The following is a 9,697-nucleotide window of genomic DNA, read 5'->3' on the forward strand; positions in this document are numbered from 1 at the left end:
ATTTTTGTTTTTCTAGAAAAAAAAGTTTATTAAAAAAAGTTTCCCCTCGCCAACTGGGCTGGCCCAGCGCTCGAGCCAGGCCGCGGCCCAGCGCGCTTGCTCCCGTCCCCGACTCCGGCGGAGTCCGCCTCCGCCACGGAACCCACCGCCGCAGCCCGTGTCCGTGCGGGACTCTCTCCGTCGCCTCTCCGTTGCCCCTCCCACACGCCACTGCCCCGCCTCCCTCCTATAAAGCCACCCCGGCTCTCCTCCTCCCCTCTCTACTCGCGCCACCACCGCCGCATCTCGCGCCCCACCACAGCGCATCGCCGCCGCGCCGCCACCACTTGCTGCTGCCGCCGTTGCTCGCCCGCACCACCGCACCGCGTAGTTGCCCCGCCGTGTCGCATCTCCCTGAGCCGCCGGAGCGCTTTGCCGCCTCGTTTAGCCATCACCGGAGTTTGTCTCGCTGCCGCCGATTTTCTTGTGTCAAACCGCCGCGAACCGGTATAACCGCCGCCCGATCCGGTTTCGTTGGTTTTTCCTTTCGGTTTTTTTAAGTTAGCCTTATTTTACGAACGCTCACTGGTTAGGTATTCACAGTGAATGATTTTCATTCATTAGGGTTTCATAGCGAACGTTCGTATAGTGGAGTTTTTCTTTTTCTTTTAATTTCAGCCAAGGACCCTTTTGTGAATAGTTTATTTACAGAATAGTCCCTGTTCTTCAAACGATCATTACTCTTTACTCGTTTGTCCAAATCCAACGAAACCAATGCCCACTTCTTCATTATGATCTCCTCTATCCAGTAATCCAACTCAAACATGTTTTTGAAAGTTTAAAATTTGAATTAGAACAGATTTGAATTCAAACTTTGTTTGATCATAACTTGAGTTTCATAGCTCCGTTTGAGTTGATTCTTTTTGCCAATCGAAGCTCTTAACCTAAACTTTCTGATAAGACCAAATTCATATAATTTTGGTACTGTTAGAAATTGTTTTATGTTGCAAGATTTATTTTCTTGGTTTTGGTGTTTTTCGAATCGTCCTCTTTGTTCTTTCTGATCTTTTGAGTGATTGCTTATGTGTGGTTCTATTGCTTGCGTACGATAGATTGACCAGAGTGTGATGAGTAGATCTATCAAGAGTTATGAGTGCGAATCATCTTCATCAACATTGCAGGCAAGTTCACACTTTGATCATACCCCTTTATCACCCAGTTTTTATGCATTAGTTCCAATCCTCAAACACTACATGGTTAGGATGTCATTAACATGTGGGTTGGGAAGTAGTTGATGAGGTAGAACCTATTGCCCTGTTATATTCAAACCCTTGGGAGTTACTTCTACGCGTTGCTTATATTGCTATGTTATGCTCGTAGACGTGGTTTGGGTGAGTGAAATCCATGACAGATGTGAGATTGTTAATTAATGGTTCAACTTAAGGTGGCAACTTAAATACACATCTGGGTGGATTGAGGCACCTGGAGTACCCAGTGTTGCCTGTATTTTTGGAAATCCCGGAGTACCCGTGTGATCTTCCTATGGACCGCCACCCAGGCTTAAAGGGATCATAATATTATTCATGCTAGAAACTTCCTTGTGCAGCCACAAGCTATTATGGGCTCTAGCATAGTTGAGTAAGTTATGTGAAGCTCTTGAAGAGGTGGATTAGCAGGTAGTGGGTTGTAGGTTTGGTATGGTCTGCCCGGAGTAGAGAGTTAATGTTTATGAAATATTGTGTCTCGGTCATCCGTTTCTCAAACATCATGTAGTGCGAGAAATTCAACGGAGGCGATCGAGTCTTGTGGGGAAAAGTGCGCAAACCTCTGCAGAGTGTACAAACTAATCATGGTTAGCCGTGTCCCCAGTTATGGACATCTTGAGTATCTGGTACTTGGATTATCATATTGATCTCATCACGTTACTTAAATAATTTGTTGGGTTATTGATGTTAATTTGGGATTGAGTTGGAAGAACCTTCTCAATATTTTCAACCAACTTTGTAGTTAAATAAATTATATTCCTTTGCAGAAGGGAAAAATTGGCTTTTCGCAAAAATTATAACCATAGAGCTTTTCCACCAGCCAAATATGCATGTAGTGATAGCTATTATTCATCATTATCCTCTGGTGTGAATTTGCCAGTACATTCAATGTACTGACCCTCTGTGGCTGCAATGTCTCATGTTGCAAGACTTCTTACGACGAGTAAGTGATATGTTAGGGTTACGATTTCTACACTCAACTTTGCCGTTGGTGTTGATGGGAATCCACAACCTTGTTGTTACTTCCGCTATTTGGATTGAGGTAATCGTATTTATACATGTGATTTACCTCTGTTATAAATCCTCGAGTACTGTGTGTGTCAGCATACCAATCCAGGTATGACACTTAAGCACAGAGACTTGACCGTCTGAGGTTGGGTCGCTACAAAGGTCAAGGAAGAAGAAGAAGAAGAACAAGGGGGGCCCTCTCGCCCTCTCTTCCGGTGGCGCCGGAACGCCGCCGGGGCCATCATCGTCACCGCAATCTACACCAACACCTCCATCATCTTCACCAACATCTTCATCACCTTCCCACATCTATCTACAGCTGTCCACTCTCCTGCAACCCGTTGTACCCTCTAGTTGAACATGGTGCTTTATGCTTCATATTATTATCCAATGATGTGTTGCCATCCTATGATGTCTGAGTAGATTTTCGTTGTCCTATCGGTAATTGGTGAATTGCTATGATTGGTTTAATTTGCTTGTGGTTATGTTGCTGTCCTTTGGTGCCCATCATATGAGCGCGCACGTGGATCACACCATAGGGTTAGTTGTATGTTGATAGGACTATGTATTGGAGGGCAAGAGTGATAGAAGTTTCAACCTAGCATAGAAATTGATGCATACGGGATTGAAGGGGGACCAATATATCTTAATGCTACGGTTGGGTTTTACCTTAATGAACGTTAGTAGTTGCGGATGCTTGCTAATATTTCCAATCATAATTGCATAGAATTCCATGTCAGGGATGACATGCTAGCAGTGGCCTCTCCCACATAAAACTTGTTATCGGTCTAGTAAAGTAGTCAATTGCTTAGGAACAATTTCACAACTCCTACCACCACTTTTCCACACTCGCTATACTAACTTTATTTCTTCTTTACCTAAAACAGACCCTAGTTTTTATTTACGCGCTCTTTATTATCTTGCAAACCTATCCAAAAACACCTACAAAGTACTTCTAGTTTCATACTTCTTCTAGGTAAAGCGAACATTAAGTGTGCGTAGAGTTGTATAGGTGGTTGATAGAACTTGAGGGAATATTTGGCCTACCTTTAGCTCCTTGTTGGGTTCGACACTCTTACTTATCGAAAGAGGCTACAATTGATCCCCTATACTTGTGGGTTATCAAGGCGCCGCCAAGCCGTGTTCTTCCTCGGGAGGGCAGATCTGGAGTCTGTTTGGGGCTCCAGAGAGGGGGATCTTCGTTCTTCGTCATCACCAACCCTTCTCCATCGCCAATTCCTTGATGCTCCCCACCGGGAGTGAGTAATTCCTTCATAGGCTCGCTGGTCAGTGAGGAGTTGGATGATATTCATCATGTAATCGAGTTAGTTTTGTTAGGGTCTGATCCCTAGTATCCATTATGCTCTTAGATTGATGTTGCTATGACTTTGCCATGCTTAATGCTTGTTACTTTGGGCCCGGGTGCCATGATTTCAGATCTGAACCATTTACGTTATCATCATTATATTCATGTTCTAGATCCAATCTTGCAAGTTATAGTCACCTACTATGTGTTATGATCCGACAACCCCGGAGTGACAACAACCGGGCCCACTCTCGGTGATGACCGTGGTTTGAGGAGTTCATGTATTCACTATGTGTTAATGCTTTGTTCTGGTTCTCTATTAAAAGGAGGCCTTAATATCCCTTAGTTTCCAATATGGACCTCGTTACCACGGGATGGTAGGACAAAAGATGTCATGCAAGTTTTTTTAATAAAGCATGTATGACTATTTACGAAATACATGCTTACATTATATCGATGAACTGGAGCTAGTGTTGTATTGCCCTAGGTTATAACTGTCACATGATGGATATCATCCAACAAGTCACCGATCCAATGCCTACAAACGTTTCCATATTGTTTCTGCTAAGTTACTACTGCTATCATCACTGTTACACTTGCTACAAAATTATTGCTATCACTATTACTGTTACTATTGCTGCTGTCACTACTATCAAAACTATCAAACTACTTCGCTACTGATCACTTTGCTGGAGATAATTAATCTCCAGGTGTAGTTGAATTGACAACTCAGCTGCTAATACCTTCAAATATTCTTTGGCTCCCCTTGTGTCGAATCTATAAATTTGGGTTGAATACTCTACCCTCGAAAACTGTTGCGATCCCCTATACTTGTGGGTTATCAAGACCTTTTTCTAGCGCCGTTGCCAGGGAGCATAGCTATATTTGTTGAGTCACTTGGGATTATTATCATATTATCACTATGAAGAATCTGAAGGATCCAATGACTAAGATATTTCCCTCAAGGATGAGGGGAGGTAAGGTACTGCCATCCAGTTCTGCTTTAGATTCACCTTCTGTTATGAATAAACTAGCAACACCACCACATGCTATTAATTATGATATGTCGCAAGTTATTGATGATGCTACTTCTACTATGAGTGATGCTTATGATGATGCTAGTACCTTGCTTGATAATGATGGTGTGCCACTTGGTGAATTTCTTGATAAACAAATTGCTAGAGTTATACAACATGATGTTGTTGAATCTGATGATGAGCTTGAAACTGAATCTACTGAAACACCTGCTAGAACTAGCCTTCCTAGATATGAATTGCCTAAGGTACCGAAAGGTTATGTTATGAGTGAAGAAGCAACTAGAGATATTCTTGCTTGCAATGATAGAGATGACCTAGATAAATTATTACACAAGTATAAAGAAAAATCTCTGAATGCTAGAATGATGTGTGATCCTAAGTTTGCTACTTCACCTATCTTTATTGATGATAAGGATTATGAATTCTCTGTTGACCTAGAGTTAATCACTCTGGTTGAATCTGATCCTTTCCATGGTTATGAAACTGAAACTGCTGTGGCACATCTTACTAAGTTGAATGATATAGCCACCCTTTTTTCTCACGATGAGAAAAGTCGCTATTACTTTATTATCAAATTATTTCCTTTCTCATTAAAAGGTGATGCTAAAGCTTGGTACAATACTCTTGCTCCTGGTTGTGTGCGTAGTCCCCAGGATATGATTTATTACTTCTCTGAAAAATATTTTGCTGCTCATAAGAAACAAGCTGCCTTACAGGAAATATTTAACTTTGTGCAAAGCAAAGAAGAGACTCTCCCACAAGCTTGGGGGAGGCTTTTCTAGTTACTTAATGCTTTGCCTGATCATCCTCTTAAGAAAAATGAAATCTTGTTATCTTCTATAATGGACTAACCGATGCTTCTAGGGACTTCCTAGATAGTTGTGTTGGTTGTGTTTTCAGGGAATGAACTGTTGGACAAGTTGAAGAATTATTGAATAACATATTGAAAAATTATGATGATTGGACTATTCCTGAACCACCACCTAAACCTACTCTGAAGAAGACGGGTATATTATATCTCAGTCCTGAAGATATGCAAGAGGCAAAGAAATCTATGAAGGAAAAAGGTATTAAAGCTGAGGATGTTAAAAATTTACCTCCTATTGAAGAAACACATGGGCTTAATACACCACCACTACCTAAGGTGGTAGAGGTAAATTCTCTAATGAAGTTCAATGATAATGATAATCCTCACAATATGCATCCTAGTCAATGTGTAGCGACCAGACCTCAAACAGTCTGATCTCTGTGCTCCGGTGTCATCCCTGGATCAGTAATGCTGACACCAAACGGTGCTCGGAGGATTTATAGCAGAGTAGCAATCACACACTTATTACATCGAGTGTCTCAGAAGAGAACTTATTAAAATAAATATGGCTTAAGGCCATCTAATAACGATAACAGCGGAAGGCTTGGAAGATAAGTGAGTCCATCAACTCCAACGGCATCACTGGGTATAGAACCACGACCTAAAAACTCCTTAATCGTCGTCTGAAAAGTCTGCAACATTAACGTTGCAGCCCGAAAACGGGTCAGCACATGGAATATGCTGGCAAGGTAACACGTAGAGAGTAATGGAATGAAACAGCTATACTATATGCATATTTGGCTGGTGGAAAGCTCTATGGTTACAGTTTTGCGTAAAGCCAATTTTTCCCTACTACAAAGGAATAAATTTATTTAACTATCATGGTAGTTGTTAAACATTGAGAATGGTTGACAGCATTCTCAATCCCAATTAAGCATCATCATTAAACAAAACCCAACAAAATTAATTTAGAGTAACATGTTGAGATTCACATGATAATCCAAGTACTAGATACTCAAGATATCCATAACCGGGGACACGCCTAACCATGATTAGTTTGTTACACTCTACAGAGGTTTGCGCACTTTTCCCCACAAGACTCGATCGCCTCTGTTTGGTTTCTCGCACTACATGGTGTTTGAGAAGACGGATGACCGAGACATAGTATTTTAGAAGCGCTAGCACCTTACGATCGGGTAGACCGTACCACCTACATCCCCTACATCTGCTAGTCTACCACTGTAAGAGTTCGCACAACTTAGTCAACTATGCTAGAGCCCATAATAGCTTGTGGCTGCACACGGAAGTTTCTAGTATGAATAGTCTCATGATCCCTTTGAGCCTGGGTGGCGGTCCAAAAGAAAACAGGCAAGTCCTGGAATACCCAAGTGCCTCAATCCACCCAGATGTGTGTTTAAGTTGCCACCTTAGATAAACCATTAATTAACAAAACTCACATCTGTCATGGATATCACTCACCCAATCCACGTCTACTAGCATAGCATGGCATAATAAGCAAACGTAGAAGTAACTCCCAAAGGTTTGATAATAAACAGGTAATAGGTTCTACCTCAACTACTTCCCATCCCACAATTTAATTAGATCCTAATCATGCAATGTGTGAGGATTGATCTAATGCAATAAAACTGGGTTGTAGAAAAGGTATGATCAAAGTGTTACTTGCCTTGCTGATGATCCGCGAAACCTAGAGATTCGAAGTAACAAGCGGCGCACTCCGGGTATTCTATCACAGAAAAACAAACAAGCATACAATAAGTACTCATTTAATGCATGGGTAAAATTCAAATAAGATATCTAACCAGAAGGTTCAACTTAAGAACTCCGGTTGGCAAAAAGAATCAAATCGAACGGAGCAACGAAAGTCAAACGGCGAAAGAAAACAACTTCGTTCTAGTAATCTGGATCTAGGGCAAATTTTACAGTAGCAAAATCTTTGTTTAAGTTGGTTAAACGGATAGAGGGTTTCGAGGAGGCGCTTGAATCGCCTGATTCTGATAAACGAGCGAAAAGTTATACTAAAACGAAAATCGGATCAGGAATCGCGATCAGAAAAATCGTGGATTTAATCCGAGAAAAAGAAAAACGACGAATGTTCGCTAGAACGAATGAACGGACGGACGCTTGCTATTTAAATAAACCAGAAAACCGATCTATTTTAAAAAAACCAAAACTAAAAAAACCGACGGAAAAACCGATCTATATTTTAAAAAACCGATGGCACGGAAGTCGAGGCGCGGCGAACCTCGGCGCGCGGCGGGAAGCGGCGGCGGCGCGTGGGGTGGGGCGGCTCGAGGCTAGGGTTTGCCCGGGTGGGCTGCCCTGGCTTTTAAAGCCTGCCGGGCCAGAGTCCCGGACGGACACGACCCGGTTAGGTCGGCTCATTTTTTTTAATTATTTTGCTCAGAAGAAAAATAAAAATAAATACTAAACGGACTCCAAAAATTCCGAAATAAATTTTCACGTGCTTCTAAAATCAAGCCGCACAAGGTGAACATTTATTTGGGACCTAAATGCAATTTTGAAAAACGCACATTTTTCCTAAATTAAAAAAAACACAGAAAAACTCCGAAATAAAACTTATTTGATTTTATTATTAAATCCTCAATATTTCTCTATTTTGGGAAAGTCATTTTATTCCCTCTCTCATATTTTTGTAATATAAATAATTGATGATAAAATAAATAAAATCAAATGATCCTATTCCCAAAATTTGAGAAAACTCAAATATGAAAATAACGAAATCCCCAACTCTTTCTGTGGGTCATTGAGTTGCGTAGAATTTCTAGGATCAACCAAAATGCGAAATAAAATATGATATGCATTGATGATCTAATGTATAACATTCCAAATTGAAAATTTGGGATGTTACAAACCTACCCCCCTTAAGATGAATCTCGCCCTCGAGATTCGGGTTGGCTAGAAAATAGGTGAGGGTGGTCCTTGAGTAAATCTTCCTCTCGTTCCCAGGTGGCTTCATCCTCTGTGTGGTGGCTCCACTGAACTTTGCAAAACTTGATAACTTTGCTGCGGGTAACTCGGCTGGCAAATTCGAGGATCTTAACTGGTTTCTCCTCGTAGGTCAAATCGTTATCCAACTGAATTGTTTCCAATGGCACTGTTTCTCTCAAGGGTATGTCAGCCATCTCCGCATGACAGTTCTTTAACTGAGAAACGTGGAGCACATCATGAACTCCTGACAATCCTTCGGGCAATTCCAACTTGTAGGCCACTTCTCCCATACGCTCCAAAACTCGATACGGTCCTACAAATCATGGCGCTAACTTCCCTTTAACTCCAAAACGCTTTGTTCCCCGAAGTGGAGATACTCGAAGATAAGCTCTATCTCCGACTTCGTAAACTGTCTCCTTGCATTTAGAATCTACATAACTTTTCTGCCTGGACTGGGCTACCTTGAGCCTATCGCGAATCAACTTCACCTTCTGTTCAGACTCTTTAATCAAGTCAGGTCCAAACAACTGGCGGTCTCCAACTTTGTCCCATGATAACGGTGTCCTGCACCTCCTTCCGTACAATGCTTCGAAAGGGGCCATCTTTAAACTGGTTTGGTAACTGTTGTTGTAAGAGAACTCTGCATATGGCAAATTATCGTCCCAACTAGATCCGTAATCTAGCGCACAAGCTCTCAGCATATCCTCCAAAATCTGATTGACTCTCTCGGACTGTCCATCTGTCTGTGGATGAAAAGTTGTACTGAATTCTAGCCTGCTTCCCAAAGTTTCGTGCAACAGCTTCCAGAACTTTGAGGTAAACTGGGTTCCTCTATCTGATACGATACTCCTTGGAACTCCATGCAGACATACGATCCTGGTCATGTATATCTTTGCCAACTTAGCACTGGTGTAAGTGGTCATTACTGGGATGAAATGAGCTACTTTCGTCAATCGATCGACTACAACCCATATCGAGTCATAGCCTAAACGAGTCCTGGGAAATCCCGTGATAAAATCCATGCCTAGCTTATCCCACTTCCATTCGGGTATTGGCAATGGTTGTAACAATCCTGCTGGCTTCCGATGCTCTGCCTTTACTCTCTGACATACATCACAAACTGCTACATACTCCGCAATATCCTTCTTCATTCCAGTCCACCAGAAAATATCTTTCAAATCCAAATACATCTTGGTATTTCCTGGGTGAATTGAATATGGTGAATCGTGTGCCTCTTGCAAAATCAACTTCCTAATCTCTGGGTCATTGGGCACATAAACACGGTCTTCAAACCATAGGGTGTTGTGCTCATCCTCACGAAATC

Source organism: Triticum urartu, chromosome 4 (genome assembly GCF_003073215.2).
Source record: "Triticum urartu cultivar G1812 chromosome 4, Tu2.1, whole genome shotgun sequence".
Lineage (NCBI taxonomy): Eukaryota > Viridiplantae > Streptophyta > Magnoliopsida > Poales > Poaceae > Triticum > Triticum urartu.